Raw genomic sequence first — 16,690 nt, forward strand, 5'->3', positions numbered from 1 at the left:
TTTCAGGTGAACAGCGAAGAGACTCAATTATACATATATCGATTCTGCCCTGATCCCAATTTCTTTATTGGACTTGTTCTACCTGCCCACATCCTAAGGGATTGGAATGAATCAGTTCTGGAGGATCTCTAGACATTGGTGTCTTGTTTGTATTTTAACAGAGTAATGTTTCTGTCCAGCTCAGCTGGTGAAGAATCCTCCTGGAATGCAGGAGACTCCTGGTTGATTCCTAGGTCAGGAAGATCCCCTGGAGAAGGGAATGGCAAACCACTCCAGTATTCTTGGGCTTCCCTGATCGTTCAGCTGGTTAAGAATCTGCCTGGAATGCGGGAGACCTGGGTTAGGAAGATCCCCTGGAGGAGGGCATGACAACCCACTCCAGTATTCTTGCCTGGAGAATCCCATGGAGGACAGGAGCCTGACGGGTTACAGTCCATGGGGTCACAAAGAGTCAGGCATGACTGAGCAACTAACACACAAGATCACTCCAGCTGGAACATTCCTCAGGGGGAACTCTGGCTTCCAGTGCTGTGGTCCTCATGGAGGGTACAGGCAGCCCATCGTCTCTAAGGAAGTCGCTAGGAAACTTGAATTTGGCCCCAACTAGAAAAAACCTGAAATATAAGGTTTCTAGCCTAGGGTTTCTCAACATGAGCAGTGTAGGTATTTGGAGCTGGATCATCCATTGTGGAAGATGCCCTGTGCATCACAGAACGTTTAGTAGCAGGCTGGAAGCCCTTCCCCTCTTTCTTCCCCCGATACACGCACCGCCGCAACCCCCCCAGCCCCTGCTCCCAGGCCCTGAGACATTAACAAATGTCCCGGGGTGGGGATGGGGGGCACAAAATTAGATCTGATTGAGAGCCACTGATCTAGACCAGTGCCCTCCTAATTTGCCAATAAGATGAAGGCCCCTCACTCCCCCTCACAGAGTCCTTAATAGTGGAGCTCAGAATGAATAAGGTCTCTGATACAAGACACTTTCTGTCCTGCGAAATGGCTTTTCTCTCTTTTTAAAAAAAAATTATTTTGTATTGGGGTGTAGCCGATCAAAAATGTCTGATGGTTTCAGGTGAACAACGAAGGGACTCAGCCATATAAAAACATGTATCCAAAAAAAAAGATAAAAACATGTATCCACTCACCGCTATATTTAAAATGAATAACCAACAAGGACCTACTCACTGTATAGCACATGGAACTCTGCTCAATGCTACGTGGCAGTCTGGATGGGAGGGGAGTTTGGGGGAGAATGACTTGTGAATGAGTTGTGAGCAGGATAGGCCCAATCATCGAGGCATTTCTCAGAACTGAGAAATCTGTTTGCCTGTCACATTGGAGGTAGATGCCTGCCATATTTTAGTAGCTTGTTATAGAAATGCTTGTGGTAGCCTCCTTCTTGGCATCTAATTATATCTATTAATAGAGGCCTAGACTGGGAATAATTCTGACCAAACAATAGTAAATTGTCTGGGTTATTATTATTTGATAGGGATGGTGGTGGGGAGGACAGGCTTAAGGATATCTTGGAAAGAAAAATATATTAAAAGAATGTGATGAACCTATATTTGGAAGCATCTAGATGTGGGTGTTTGATAGCCATGAAATGCCAGAAAGATGGCATTTATGAGAACAAAGGCAAAGAGAAGAATCCACTTCTGATCTCCCAAAAAACCAAAATGGGCAGCAGGGTGGCTCAGTCCTCACAGGAACCAAAGAAGATGTGCTGGGGGGCAAGTTGTGGCTCCTGCTGGGCCTGGGATTAAAGGGAAACAGTCAGAGCTGCCTCTGCCTGTGATGTTTCCAGGTCAAAGTCTGCACCAGCACTCCAGTTGGCACCGATTTCCTGCATCTGTGATATGTTCTCCCTGGGAAACAGGTCAGAAATTCTGGACCTGAGCTAGATATTGTGATTTCTGTTGTTTGAGACAGCACAGAGGAAAAGATGTCCCTCTCTCCCTACCCCCACCCCACCCCATGTAGTTAACGCACCCTTCTTTCTCCAGGGTTCTCGCAGACCAGAGCCTGGTGTCAAGTTGCAGCCCAAGCTGAGGACCTCTGGGCACAAGGCTAACTTAAAGCAGCTACCTTTCAGCTCTCTGGGCTTCCCTGGTGGTTCAGATGGTAAAGAATCTACCTGCAATGCAGGAGACCCGGGTTTGATCCCTGGGTCAGGAAGATCCCCTGGAGAAGGGAATGGCTATTCACTAAAGTATTCTTGCCTGGAGATTTCCATGGACAGAGGAGCCTGGCGGGCTACAGTCCATGGGGCGCAAAGAGTCAGACACACCTCAGACACCAGTGAGTGACTAACACTTCCTGCCTTCTAGGACCTAGTGTATCTTTAAGAATAAGAAAGGGGCAAAGGAGAGTTTGAAAAACTAATAAGTAGGTTTCAGGTTTCCTTCTTGATACTTTTAGATCCTTCATCTCATTCTTGAGCTTACTGGGAAAAGACAGCTGGGGAGCCCAGGGGCTGCGCAAAAAGCTGCGCCTTTGCCCCCAGCTCCTCCTTGCACTCAGGGCAAAAAGGCAGGGCCAAACTTTGGCCCCTGAGGAAGAAAGACCGCCACTGACCTTCCGAGGAAGCTCCTCCACGGGGACTCTCTGCCTTCCTCAGACTTTCTCGAACTTGGAAAGAGCCTAAAGCTTTAGTATCTGTTGTTTCCCCCCTCTTTGTCTTCCTGAGCCACCCCACTAGCTAAAACCTTGAGGTTTTTAATGAAAAAGAAACCTGGGCTTGTTTCCTGAGGCAGGGATTTGCTGGTTCTCGGGTAGAGACCCGCGGGCCTGTGGCCTTGCCTTTTGTCATGGAAAGCATCAGCTGGGTTCGTGGCTGGGTGGCTGGCAACGCAGAAGGAAGAAGGAATTTTCTATCTGGTCTGAAAACAAAGCAAAACAAAAGGTCAAAAAAGACCTGATTAAAAAAAAAAAAAAGACCTGATACCTATGGAATTCCTCCCAGCCTTTTAATTCATGATGTCTGGTGATCAACGCCAAACCCCTGGGAGGCGTGGAGGACAGTCCTTTATCATTTTAAAAAAAGTAAGCATTATAATAATAATAACTCAGTTATTGGGTGCCAGGCACTGTCCTAAAATACGTGTATATATACTGTGCTAAGTCGCTTCCATCGTGTCCGACTCTTTATCTGTGGACCGTAGCCCGCAAGCCTCCTCTGTCTATGGGATTCTCCAGGCAAGAATACTGGAGTGTGTGGCCAAGCCCTCCTCCAGGGGATCTCCCAACCCAGGAATCTAACTTGTCTCTTTCCTCTCCTGCATTAGCAGGTGGGTTTGTTTGTTTGTTTGTTTGTTTTACCACTAGCACCACCTGGGAAGCCTATATATACTATAGTGTATACTATATATATAAAATTTAAGATAGCAACTCTTTGAAGTAGACACTGTTACTCATTTTACTACTGAGAATACTGAGACCCAAGAAGTTTGTATCACTGAGCCAAGGTCAAAAATCTAAACAGTTGCTGCAGGTAAGTCGTTGAAATAAGATTCAAAATCAGGCCATTTGATGTCACAGCCTACCTGCCCTTAATCTATAATACTGTAATGCTTCTCCATTTTGAAGAGGAGAAACAGAGAAGTTAAGTGACTTGCCCAAGGTCACACAGTTTTCTGGTTGCAGATGTGGGCTTAGAACCCAGGTTTCTGCCCTGCCACCTACACACTTCTCTTTTGGCACCTCATTTGTAAGCTCCCTGAGGTTGGCTTTTGTGTTTGGAGCTCCTCTTCAGGGACACAGGAAGGTAAGCAGAGAGAAGTCACTTTTCCTTGAGATTTCCTCCTTTATAGGGTTAGCCTGCAGCAGATCAGAGTCCCAGGTCTCAGGCTTTGAAGCTGCTGAGGAAAGCCAGATGGAGATGCTGATTTGAAACCTCAGACTTTGAAAATAAAATTGGAAATTTACCCACTGACTCTCTAATTCCCTTTAGGCATCCAGGTGCTGGGCATTGAAGATACTAAGATGACTAGACCCATTCAGATCCTTAGCAAGCGGGGTTGGGGCTGAGCACAAATGTGCACAGGGTAGGGAGGATCAATCAATCCATCTTCATGGCAAATAGGTGGGGAAACAGTGGAAACAGTGGCAGATTTTATTTTGGGGGGCTCCAAAATCACTGCAGATGGTGACTGCAGCCATGAAGTTATTATTATTTTTTTTTGAAATGGAAGTTTTTGTTTTATTATTAAAGTTGTGTTTATCGCAAGTACAGTTGTGTATTATTTCAACCTGGATTCATTTATTTATACATCCAGTTGATTTTTCTTTCTTGCTTCTGGGTTTGAAATTACCACACTGTTCAGTGCTTGGAAGTATAGATTCTTCTGGTTTGAAGGTACTTTTTTTTTTTTCCATTTATTTTTATTAGTTGGAGGCTAATTACTTTACATCATTGCAGTGGTTTTTGTCATACATTGAAATGAATTAGCCATGGATTTACATGTATTCCCCATCCCGGTCCCCCCTCCCACCTCCCTCTCCACCCTGATCCCTCTGGGTCTTCCCAGTGCACCAGGCCCGAGCACTTGTCTCATGCACCCAACCTGGGCTGGTGATCTGTTTCACCCTAGATAATATACATGTTTCAATGCTGTTCTCTTGAAACATCCCACTCTCGCCTTCTCCCAGAGTCCACAAGTCTGTTCTATACATCTGAGTCTCTTTTTCTGTTTTGCATATAGGGTTATCATTACCATCTTTCTAAATTCCATATATATATGTTAGTATACTGTAATGGTCTTTATCTTTCTGGCTTACTTCGCTCTGTATAATGGGCTCCAGTTTCATCCATCTCATTAGAACTGACTCAAATGAATTCTTTTTAATGGCTGAGTAATATTCCATGGTGTATATGTACCACAGCTTCCTCATCCATTCGTCTGCTGATGGGCATCTAGGTTGCTTCCATGTCCTGGCTATTATAAACAGTGTGCAGCCATGAAATTAAAAGACACTTATTCCTTGGAAGGAAAGTTATGACCAACCTAGACAGCATATTAAAAATCAGAGAGATTATTTTGTCAACAAAAGTCCATCTAGTCAAAGCTATTGTTTTTTCGGTAGTCATGTATGGATGTGAGAGTTGGACTGTAAAGAAAGCTGAGTGCTGAAGAATTGATGCTTTTGAACTGTGGTGTTGGAGAAGACTCTTGAGAGTCCCTTGGACTTCAAGGAGATCCAACCAGTCCATCCTAAAGGAGATCAGTCTTGGGTGTTCACTGGAAAGACTAATGCTGAAGCTGAAAGTCCAATACTTTGGCCACCTGATGCGAAGAGGTGACTCACTTGAAAAGACCCTGATGTTGGGAAAGATTGAAGGCAGGAGGAGAAGGGGATGACAGGGGAAGAGATGGTTGGATGGCATCACCGACTCAATGGACATGGGTTTGGGTGGACTTCAGGAGTTTGTGATGGACGGGGAGGCCTGGCGTGCTACAGTCCATGAGGCTGCAAAGAGTCGGACACGACTGAGAGACTGAACTGAACTGAAAGGAAATCAACCATAACTAATCACTGGAAGGACTGATACTGAAACTGAAGCTCTAATACTTTGGCCACCTGATTTGAAAAGCTGACTCATTGGAAAAGACCATGATACTGGGAAAGATTGAAGGCAGGAGGAGAAAGTGATGACAGAGGATGACGTGTTCGGATGGCATCACTGACTCAATGGACATGAATCTTAGCAAACTCTGGGAGATAGTGGAGGACAGAGGAGCCTCACGGGCTGCAGTCCACGGGGTCACAGAGTCAGACATGACTGAGAGACTGAACGACAAGGGAGGATTCACAGGGTGGGGCTGAACTTCCCCCACCAGCTGCCAGCCTCCGGTGAGGGAGGCAGAATGGCTTCGCCTCCTGGAAGAGCAGCAGTTCGTTTCCCAGCGCTGGGCTGAGAGGCTGCAGCCCGCGGAGGGCTCCTTCACCCCTTCCCTCCGCTGTGCTCCTGCTGGGAGGAGTCAAGCACCTCATTCAAAGCCCTGGTGCTTCTGGACTGACAGAAGAAACAGAAGCTGCCACCTTCAAGCAGAGCTGTCTTCAAGGCCTCAGGCCCTGGTACATGACTAGAGTCACTTCCCCCACGCCCTTGCCCTTCCAGCACTAGCCGTGTTCCAGCCATGCCAACATCGGCATCAATACTCATGGCTCCAGGTCCCCTGCTCTTCAAAGGAGGTTCGAGGCTACAAGCATGTTGGAGTTTCCTCCTCCCCAGTTTGTTGTTCAGCCGCTAAGTCGTGTGCGAATTTTTGCGACCCCACGGACTGTAGAACGCCAGGATCCTCTGTCCTCCACTATCTCCCGAAGTTTGCTGCAATTCATGCCCATTGAGTCCGAAGTTCACTCTCTTGAAATGTATTAAGCAAACCACAAGGCAGGTGCCTCTGCTCCAGGTTGGGATCAGCAAGCTGGGCATTAATAAGCACAAGGACCTCTTGCCTCTCAGCCCTGAAGATGATGCCAACTCACCCCATCACATCACTGCTCACCTCCAACTCCCCCAACTTGGACTGACCCACAGGGACTGCAGCCGGGGCCCAAACATATTGATGCAAACTCCCTGGGTCTCAGTCTCCTGGATAAAATTGATAATAGTGACAGCTCCTTCACAGGGCTATTGAGAGGGTTAATGCATCTATTTTATATTGAATCTGTGTATCCAACTCTTTGTGACTTCATGGATTATAACCCACCAGAATTCTCTCTCCATGGAATTCTCCAGCAAGAATATTGGAATGTATAGCCATTCCCTTCTCCAGGGGATCTTCCGGACCCATGGATTGAACCCGGGTTTCCTGCACTGCAGGCAGATTCTTTACCATTTGAGCCATCAGGGAAGCCCCAACTTCCAGAGGGGCCTCAGCATCCACTCACAGAGGCTCCGCTTGTTTCTTCTCGGAAAGTCTGAGGTCGATGTTATCTATTTGTTTGCCCAACAGTCTTGGAGAGTATTATTAGCCTCATATTATAGAAAGGCAAGGGATTCCCAGGTGACGTGACACTAGTGATAAAGACCCTAGCTGCCCATGCAGGAGACGCAAGAGACCTGAGTCCCGAAGGGTTTCTTGCCATGCCCTGGAGGAGGGCATGATAACTCACTCCAGTATTCTTGTCTGGAGAATCTCATGTACAGAGGAGCCTGGTGGGCTACAGTCCTTGGGGTCTCAAAGAGTCGGACACAACTGAACACGTACGAATTAGCACACATGCATGCATAGAAAGGCAAAAACAGAGTGGGAATCTTGGCAAACAGTTGGCTGTTAGAGGCCATAGAAGTCCCACAGGAAAGGGAAATTCACTCATTCCCACCTCCAATGAGCCAGTGAGTCAGTTAATAAACATTCCAAACACCTACTAACTCTTACTTTGCTTCCTGTGTTCCTCTCTCATTCCACATTCTTGCCTGAAAAGGGGACTATTGGCTCTAGGATCCAAAATTAGTCTCCAACCCAGGACTTCCCACAGGCTCCTGGGCCAGCGCCATGCCTCCTGCCTGGAGGTCACAGCAGCCCCAAACTGGCCTCCCAGCTTCCACTCCTGGCTCCCAACTCTGCACCTCACACCCATCCCTACCTTTCTGAGCTCTTTCTCTCTTTGGAACCCAGAATCATCTTTTAAATAAGAGGTATGAGAATATTGCTTTCCTGCTTAGAATCTTCGGGAAACTTTCCTTACTAGCAAACTCCAAAGGTCTTTTTGGCGTTGCTTAAACTAGTTCCCGCCCTTACTCCCCTCAATATCGTCATTTCTTGGCTCCAGACACCGCTTTGCAGCCCCTCAAATATTCCAATCTCTTCTGTTTTCGGGTCTTTACAGTTATTCCTTCTGCCACAAGAGTTCAATTCCCCAGATCTCTTCAGGCTTTCTCTCAGAGGCTCATCTCTGGAGCAACTGTCCTCTGAGCATGTCACCCTCCCAGTCCCCCTTTCCACCAAGTCCCGTCGAGATGCCCTTTATAAATTGTTTTTCCCATCTTAACTGAACCCCATTTATGTCTGTTCCTCCTATTTTATTTTTTATTTTTATTTTTGGCTAAGTGGTGCCACATGCAAGAATCTTAGTTCCCTGAACAGGGATCAAACTCATGCCCCCTGCAGTGGAAGCAGAGTCCTAACCACGAGACTTCCAGGGAAGCCCCTCTTCCTATTTTAAAGTAAAATAACTGTCTTATTGATCTAAAAACAAAAGTGTGTTTTCCCTCTTTCCTTTGTGGGGAAACTGAGGCACAGAGCATTCCTTTTGCCCAGACTTTGATGAAACACCTCATTTGCCCATTTGGGGTATCACCACTCAGTACATAAAAAAGAAAAGTTCTCTTTCTCCTCCAGTTTTAAGTGGGCAAAACCCCAAGAATTTTCGCTATGTTTAGCCTGGATTTAGAACGCAGCCGTCCCCATCTCCCCACACATCGCTTCCTTCTTTCCGCGTTCATACCTCCCTGTGTTCTCCTGGGGACTGGAGTATCAGCCAAACACCTGGAGTCTTTGATCATCAACCCATCAGCTGCCCCCCAGCACTCGCTTCAACTAGAAGACTTTCAAGTTCTCCCCCTTCACTAGGTCTGGGATAGGAAAAAAAAAAAAAAAAACCCACCCGTAGCAGCTGTTATACCGCACCTTTCTTTGCCTACTGGTGGTAAGTGCCAAGGAATTGCTACTTCAGCAGAGATTTTTAAAAGCCTTCCTTCGATGGGATTAACTTCCGCGCAGCCGACACACGATGGCTGCCGCTCAGCAGAGTAATGTTAGCTGTGGAACCCCAGCCACTGCCTTTCCAGGCTGTGTGCCCAATGTCCTGCTATGTCTAGTTTCTTGATTCAGGAACTACTGAGAACATACGTATCTTAATAATAGGACTGTTGCCATTGCTAAAGTAAATGTGGGGCTGACACTTATGAGATAATGATCTTCCTTTCCAGCATCTTACATGCTAAGATTCCTCCAAAAGGGCAGCATTATAATTCATTCTGATTCTCCCAAATCTAGTGGTCCTTCATTCAGCACTTCTTACTAACCACTTTCTTTTTTTCTTTCTTTTTTTGTTGTTTTAATTTTTATTTTACTAACCGTTTTCTATGCCTACTCGCTGTGTTTGCTCAGTGTTTGCGCTAAGTCGAGTTCAGTTGTGTCCGACTCTTTGCGACCCCATGGACTGTAGTCTGCCAGGCTCCTCTGTCCATGGGATTTCCCAGGCAAGAATACTGGGGTGCATTGCCATTTCCTCCTCTAGGGGATCTTCCCAACCCAAAGATCGAAGACCTGGTGAAAATCAAGGTCGCTGTAAGGATGGCGCTTACATTCTAGGGAAGGAGGAGAAGGACAAGAAGGGGTAACAGCACAGACAAAGTGCTTTGCTGGGAGAAGTGCAGGGTGCTGTGGGAATCTCTGGGAGAGACCCCACCCCTGACCGGAGTAAGAGCTGTTGAGGCCAAGGGGGCAGGAAGGAGGGAAGAGGTATGGGGAGGTGGAGGCTGAGGAAGTAGAATGGAGGTCTGGAAACCAGAGTTCATGGCTCCTATGGGAACTGAGAAGCAGCCCTCGGAGGCAGGGCACAATACAGCAGAGTTTTTAGGCAAGCAGGGGGACATTTAGGAGGTAGGAAGGGGCAGACTGTGATTTCCAGAGAGTGGTGCTTGAGCAAGAAGCAGGACTCCAAGATGACACCAGGGTTCTGCCCCAAGTCGTGGTAAAGGGTGGTACCATTCACCAGATCCAAGACAATACAGAACAGGGGGGACTGTCTGTGGGTCCTCCAGGAGGAACTTTCCAGCAGGCTCTGGAGTCCATAGATTGATTAGGAGGGAGGACCAGGTTCGCTATGTAAATCTGGGAGGTATCAGAATGTGGGTGAGACATTTAATTTAGTCATTTAATAAATATTTCTTAGCAGCTACTTTGTGCCAAGTCCTGAGCAGGCTGGAGATTCAATGATGAGTAAAATAGACTTGTTCCCCTCTCTCTTAGAGTTTATAGTCTAGTGGAGGAGACCAACAACAAGGAAAAAATCTTGCTGAAAGTGAAAGTTGCTCAGTTGTGTTGTGTCTGGTTCTTTGCAGCCCCATTGGTCTGTGGTCGCCATGCCCCCCGCCACCACCCATGGGATTCTCCAGGCAAGAATATTGGATTGGGTAGCCATTCCCTTCTCCAGGGGATCTTCCCGACCCAGGGATTGAACCTGGGTCTCCCACATTGCAGGCAGATTCTTTACTGTCTGAGCCATAAGTCATTATGAAGTGGCTTGAGTGCTGTGAAGGTGCGCCCAGGCAGGGTGGGGAGGCAGGGTAAGTTCTGTGAGCATAAAAGGTGGGGCATCAGGAAGGGTTTTCCTGAGTGCAAGAGGATTGAATCAAGATCTGAGAAAGTGGGCAGGTGTGGACCAGGTGAGGGGAAGGAAAGCACAACCTAGACAGAGGGAGCAGAACTGACAAAGTCTCCATGATGAGGAGGACACAGCACTCTGGAGGGGCTGATCAGGGCTGCAGGCTGTGTAGAGCAGTATGTGAAGATGTAATCAGATTTGCGTTATGAATGGTTGTTTGAGGTCATGGGTCTTCAGTAATGAAGCAGACAAAAGTAGGATATTATTGCAGTTCAGGCAAGCGACTTGAACCACTAGTGACAATAGAGGAAGAGATGAATTCTTTGTTGGTTTTTTATTTGTTTTAGTTGCTGCATGTGGGATCTAGTTCCCTGACCAAGGATGGAACCCAGACCCCCTGCACTGGGAGGGCAGAGTCTTCCCACTGGACTGCCAGGGAAGTCCAGGGACATGAATTCTTGTGAAAGGTATCCGGGAAATAAAATCAACAAGACTTGACGAGGCATTGGATGTGTAAGAAAAAGTGAGTCAAGGATGAGTTTTTGGTCTATAACCTGGGAAACTGGCTGATACGGGAGCTCTTTTGGAGATGAGGAAAATCAAAAGATCAGCTGTTATTTGATGTGTGTGTACATGTATGGGGGATCATAAATTTGGTAAAATATACTGAGTTGAGATACCTCTGAGACATTTAATTGGGAACACATATGATTCTGGAGCTCAGAGAAGCCTAGGCTAGAAATTTAAATTATGAGTCATTGGTGTAGAACTATTAATTAAGGGACTTCTCGTTTTTGACAAGCAAAGATCTTGGAAGTTATCAGTTCCATGCTCACACTAAGAAAAAGCTGAGCAAACTGAAAGTCAACAACTCATCTTAGATTCATCAGAGAATTGGTCTCCCAAATTGGAAAGAATGATGAACACTGAGAATCACACTTTATTGGGAGAAAATTTCACAAAGAATTGGACATGGCTGAGTGACTAACGCTTTCACTTTTACTTCACCCTGCTTACTATATACTAGGCACTATTTCAGAAGTGCTTTCAAAGTCAATGTGTTAGTCACTCAGTCATGTCCAACTCTGTGTTACCCCATGAACTGTAGCCTACCAGGCTCCTCTCTCCTTGAGATTTCCCAGGCAAGAATACAGGAATGGGTTGCCATTCCTTTCTCCAGGGGGTGTTCCTGATCCAGGGATTGAACCCAGGTTTCCCGCACTGCAGGTAGTAGATTCTTAACCACGTGAACCAACAATGAGGCAGGTATCATTATTTATGGGATGGGTCCCTTCGGTCCTGTAACAAGCAGCATCTTGGAGCACTTCAGGCAGCGCTAACAGGCAATAATGTGGGAATTCTGGATTTGCTTTGCTCTTTGTTACTTTGACCAAACTTCTTTGAGATTTGTTATCTCCACTGAAAATCTCCACTATCATTCTTTTATTAACTATAATCACCTTGTACCCCAAATAAAACCTGTTGTCTTGCCATAGTCATTAATACAAATAGTCTTTAGACAACTAATGGAATACATAACTACAATTCCATGAAGGAAATAGATACAATGGAATAACCTTAGGTCTGGAGAATCTTTGAAGACCATGTATGGCGGGGCTGGCCAAATAGATAAAGAGAAGACATTCCAGCCAAAGATAGAGTATGAGTAGGCAGCCAAGGTGAGAAAGGACAGGGGGCAGATCACTGGGACTCAAGTTCTTGAGTCAGGTGGAAAATGGGAAACAGAGGGAGGAAGGCCAGAGAGATGAGCTGTTCACAGCACTGTCAGCCAGGAAGAGGATTTTGAGCATTGTTCTGTGAACACTGGGAAGCTGTTAAAGGGTTTTAAGTAGAGAAATGACATGAGTAGCTTCCCAGATGGCTCAGTGGGTAAAGAACCTGCCTGCCAATACAGGAGCCACAGAGAGTCAGAAAGATCCCCTGGAGAAGGGAATGGCAACCCACTCCAGTATTCTTGCCTGGAGAATCCCATGGACAGAGGAGCCTGGCGGGCTTACAGTCCACGGGATTGCAGAGTAGTACATAACTGAGCAACTGAGCACAAAGTATCATGTTTACAAGACTCTTATCCATGCTGCAGTACGGAGACAAGGTAAGATAATTCCATAAAGTCAGTGGTTAAGAAATCAATATAGAAAACATATTTCATTTCTGTTGTACAGTATTAACAAGATAGAAAAGGAAACTGGAAAAACAAACCCCACACACAAGGGAAACCAAAGGTTTATAATAGAAGGCGGAAACAGAAGATAAACCAAAGTACTAACAGAAGAAATGTTTCCAGAGGTTAAAAGAAAGACTAGAGTCTTTCTAGGTTTCATTATCTCTCATTTTGTATTTCTTTTAACAATTAACTAGTTGATATTTATAATCTTCAGATGGAAGAAACTCACCCACTGCCAAGCGGGATTTTTTAGGGGGGTGGGGGAAGACCTATGCATCAAACTACCGCATAATTGCACTCATCTCACACGCTAGTAAAGTAATGCTCAAAATTCTCCAAGCCAGGCTTCAGCAATCCGTGAATCGTGAACTTCCAGAAGTTCAAGCTGATTTTAGAAAAGGCAAGAGGAACCAGAGATCAAATTGCCAACATTCACTGGATCCTCGAAAAAACAAGAGAGTTCCAGAAAACCATCTATTTCTGCTTTATTGGCTATGCCAAAGCCTTTGACTGTGTGGATCACAATAAACTGTGGAAAATTCTGAAAGAGATGGGAATACCAGACCACCTGACCTGCCTCTTGAGAAACCTGTATGCAGGTCAGGAAGCAACAGTTAGAACTGGACATGGAACAACAAACTGGTTCCAAATAGGAAAAGGAGTACATCAAGGTTGTATATTGTCACCCTGCTTATTTAACTTATCTGCAGAGTACATCATGAGAAACACTGGGCTGGATGAAGCACAAGCTGGAATCAAGATTTCTGGGAGAAGCATCAATAACCTCAGTTATGCAGATGACACCACCCTTATGCAGAAAGTGAAGAAGAACTAAAGAGCCTCTTGATGAGGTGAAAGAGGAGAGTGAGAAAGTTGGCTTAAGCTCAACATTCAGAAAACTAAGATCATGGCATCTGGTCCCATCAGTTCATGGCAAATAAATGTGGAAAGAGTGGAAACAGTGGCTGACTTTATTTTGGGGGGCTCCAAAATCACTGCAGATGGTGATTGCAGCCATGAAATTAAAAGACACTTACTCCTTGGAAGGAAAGTTATGACCAACCTAGATAGCATATTAAAAAGCAGAGAGATTACTTTGTCAACAAAGGTCCATCTAGTCAAGGCTATGGTTTTTCCAGTGGTCATGTATGGATGTGAGAGTTGGACTATAAAGAAAGCTGAGTGCAGAAGAATTGATGCTTTTGAACTGTGGTGTTGGAGAAGACTCTTGAGAGTCCCTTGGACTGAAAGGAGATCCAACCAGTCCATCCTAAAGGAGATCAGTCCTGGGTGTTCATTGGAAGGACTGATGTTGAAGCTGAAACTCCAATATTTTGGCCACCTGATGAGAAGAGCTGACTCATTGGAAAAGACACTGATGTTGGGAACAATTGAAGGCAGGAAAAGAAGGGGACAACAGAGAATGAGATGGTTGGATGGCATCACCTACTCAATGGACATGAGTTTGGGTAAACTCTGGGAGTTGGTGATGGACAGGGAGGCCTGGTGTGCTGTGGTTCATGGGGTTGCAAAGAGTCAGACACAACTGAGCGACTGAACTGACTGACTGGACAGTCTGGTAAAACTCTAGAAATCCAAGGATAACACCTACTAGGAAAGGAGAATCAGATGGACAGCAGACCTTACCCCAACAACACCGTATCCTTTGAGGACTTCTTGGTGACACACAAGACAGATCCCAGCTAACTGAGGCTAAGAAAAGGAATTTATTAGGAGTGTATGTGGTAATTCACAGAATCAAAGAAAACCTGAAAAACTGTCTTCTCGGGGGAGAGAATCATATTAGCTCTGATGGTCTCAGCAGCAGATGTCCTCTGGACTCCATCATTGGGAGGAAGGAGCTGCAGCCAACTGTAGTATCTGTGTCACTCTGCATAAGATGAAAATTCCAAGGGAAAGTTTCTGATTGACTCCTGGCCAGAGAGGGAAGTGGGACATCTTGCACTGAGCGGATACAGTTACCAGAATAGTGAGGATGAATTTACAGTCAAACTACACATTAATTCATACAGTCAGTGCACGCTTATTGAGTCCTTCTATGTGCCAGGAACTGTTCTGTGTGTTGGACAGAAGCAGTGAACAAAACAGAGACCCTATTCTCGAGCCTACATTCTGGTATGGAGGGTGAAGATTGATGCAAAATAAATTCAGCTCCTTGAACTCTTTTCTCCAGTGATGAAATAGAAAAAGTTCTGAAGAAGTAGTATACTTGTCCTTAGGCAGTATTTTTATTATTTTGTAAAGACAATTTTTGTTTGCATGCCAAGTCATGTCCAACTCCCTCTGACCCTATGGACTGTAGCCCACCAGTCTCCTCTGTCCATGGGATTCTCCAGGTAAGAATATTGGAGTGGGTAGCCATTCCCTTTCTCTAGGGGATCTTTCCAACCCAGGAACCTGGGTCTCCTGCATAAATAAAAGGTAAATTCTTTACTGTTTAAGCCAACAGGGATGCCCTCTTTTGGCCACATACTCCTTTAATTCTTACTTGTAGAGAAATCCATCGTTTCCCCCTTGTACTTGAAAGAATATATTCAAGGTATGGAAATCATGGTTGACATGAGTTTCCCTCAACTATTTAAAGATGTTATTTCATATCTTCTGGTTCCTGTTATAAGCTGTCTGAATAACTGTCATTCCTCTGGAGAGGATCTGTCTTTACTCTCTGGTTGCTAGTAACATGTTCTCTTTGCCTTTGGTGTTCTACAGTTTCACTAATATATGTATAGGTATGGATTTGTTTTTGCTTACTCTGCTTGGTATATGCTATCCTTGTATCTGTAGATTCTTGTCTTTTATATATCCTGGAAAATTCATGGTCATTAGCACTTTATTTTGTTTCAATTTTTTTTTTGCCACACCACGTGGCATGCAGGGATCTTAGTTCCCCAACCAGGGATCAAAACTCCTGCATTGAAAGCACTGAGTCCTTTTTATCCGACATCTTAGCGAGGCGGCAGTGGTCGCAGTTGTTCTCCGGCCTTCGCTATGCCGCCCAAGGACGACAAGAAGAAGAAAGATGCCGGAAAGTCGGCCAAGAAAGACAAAGATCCAGTGAACAAATCTGGGGGCAAGGCCAAAAAGAAGAAGTGGTCCAAAGGCAAAGTTCGGGACAAGCTCAATAACCTAATCTTGTTTGACAAAGCAACATATGACAAACTCTGTAAAGAAGTTCCCAACTATAAGCTTATAACTCCAGCTGTCGTCTCTGAGAGACAGAAGATTCGTGGTTCCCTGGCCAGAGCAGCCCTTCAGGAGCTCCTCAGTAAAGGACTTATTAAACTGGTTTCAAAGCACAGAGCTCAAGTGATTTACACCAGAAACACCAAGGGTGGAGATGCCCCAGCTGCTGGTGAAGATGCATGAACAGGTCCCACCAGCTGTACAGTTTGAAAAATGAAACTTTATTAAATAAAAAAAAAAAAAAGAAAGCACTGAGTCTTAGCCACCGGACCACCAAGGAAGTCTCTATAGCTTTCTCTTTTATTCTTATTTATTTATTTTTTTATTTGGCTGCAGTGGGTCTTAATTGTGACATACAAGATCTTTAGTTGTGGCATGTAGCATCTAGTTCCCTGGGTACCCTGCATTGGAAGCGCAGAGTCTTAGCCAATGGACCACCAGGGAAGCCCCTGTCTCTTTAAATACTATTTCTCCTTTATCCTCTCCATTTTCTGTTTCTGGGACTATGATTTAATGTATGTCATATTTCTCATTCTACATATGTTACCTCTCTCCCTATCATATGTTTCACCACCTTGTCTCTCTGGTTTGCATCCTCCATAATGCTATTAGTTACCTTCCAGGTTACTCAATCTTTCTTCATTTCTCCCTGGACTTTGCTTAACTTTTCTACTCTACTATTGATCTTTGAATTTGAATAATCACACTTTTCATTTCAAGAAGTCCAATTTGTTTCTTTTCCAAATGTACCCTAGCATTTCAGATAGTCTCTTGTGAATTGCTTAGCTTTACAATCCATCTTTTATTTTGTAAACATGTTGTAAATATATATAAAAAATGTGTATTTTCTATATATTATCTTCTGGATCTGATAATTTCAATATCTGAAGTCTTTAGAGGTTTAAATCTATTGATTATTTCAGCTTACTCTCACTCAAGGCAGAAGAAATCCTGGAGAAAGTT

At 45.0% G+C, this 16,690-nt stretch overlaps 1 pseudogene; it reads left to right on the forward strand.

Moving 5' to 3' along the window:
- The first annotated feature begins 15,488 nt into the window (after positions 1-15,488).
- Positions 15,489-15,970, forward strand: LOC139037127 (small ribosomal subunit protein eS25 pseudogene; annotated as a pseudogene).
- The last annotated feature ends 720 nt before the right edge of the window (positions 15,971-16,690 follow it).

The sequence above is a fragment of the Odocoileus virginianus genome, chromosome 2 (assembly GCF_023699985.2).
Source record: "Odocoileus virginianus isolate 20LAN1187 ecotype Illinois chromosome 2, Ovbor_1.2, whole genome shotgun sequence".
Taxonomy (NCBI): Eukaryota; Metazoa; Chordata; class Mammalia; order Artiodactyla; family Cervidae; genus Odocoileus; species Odocoileus virginianus.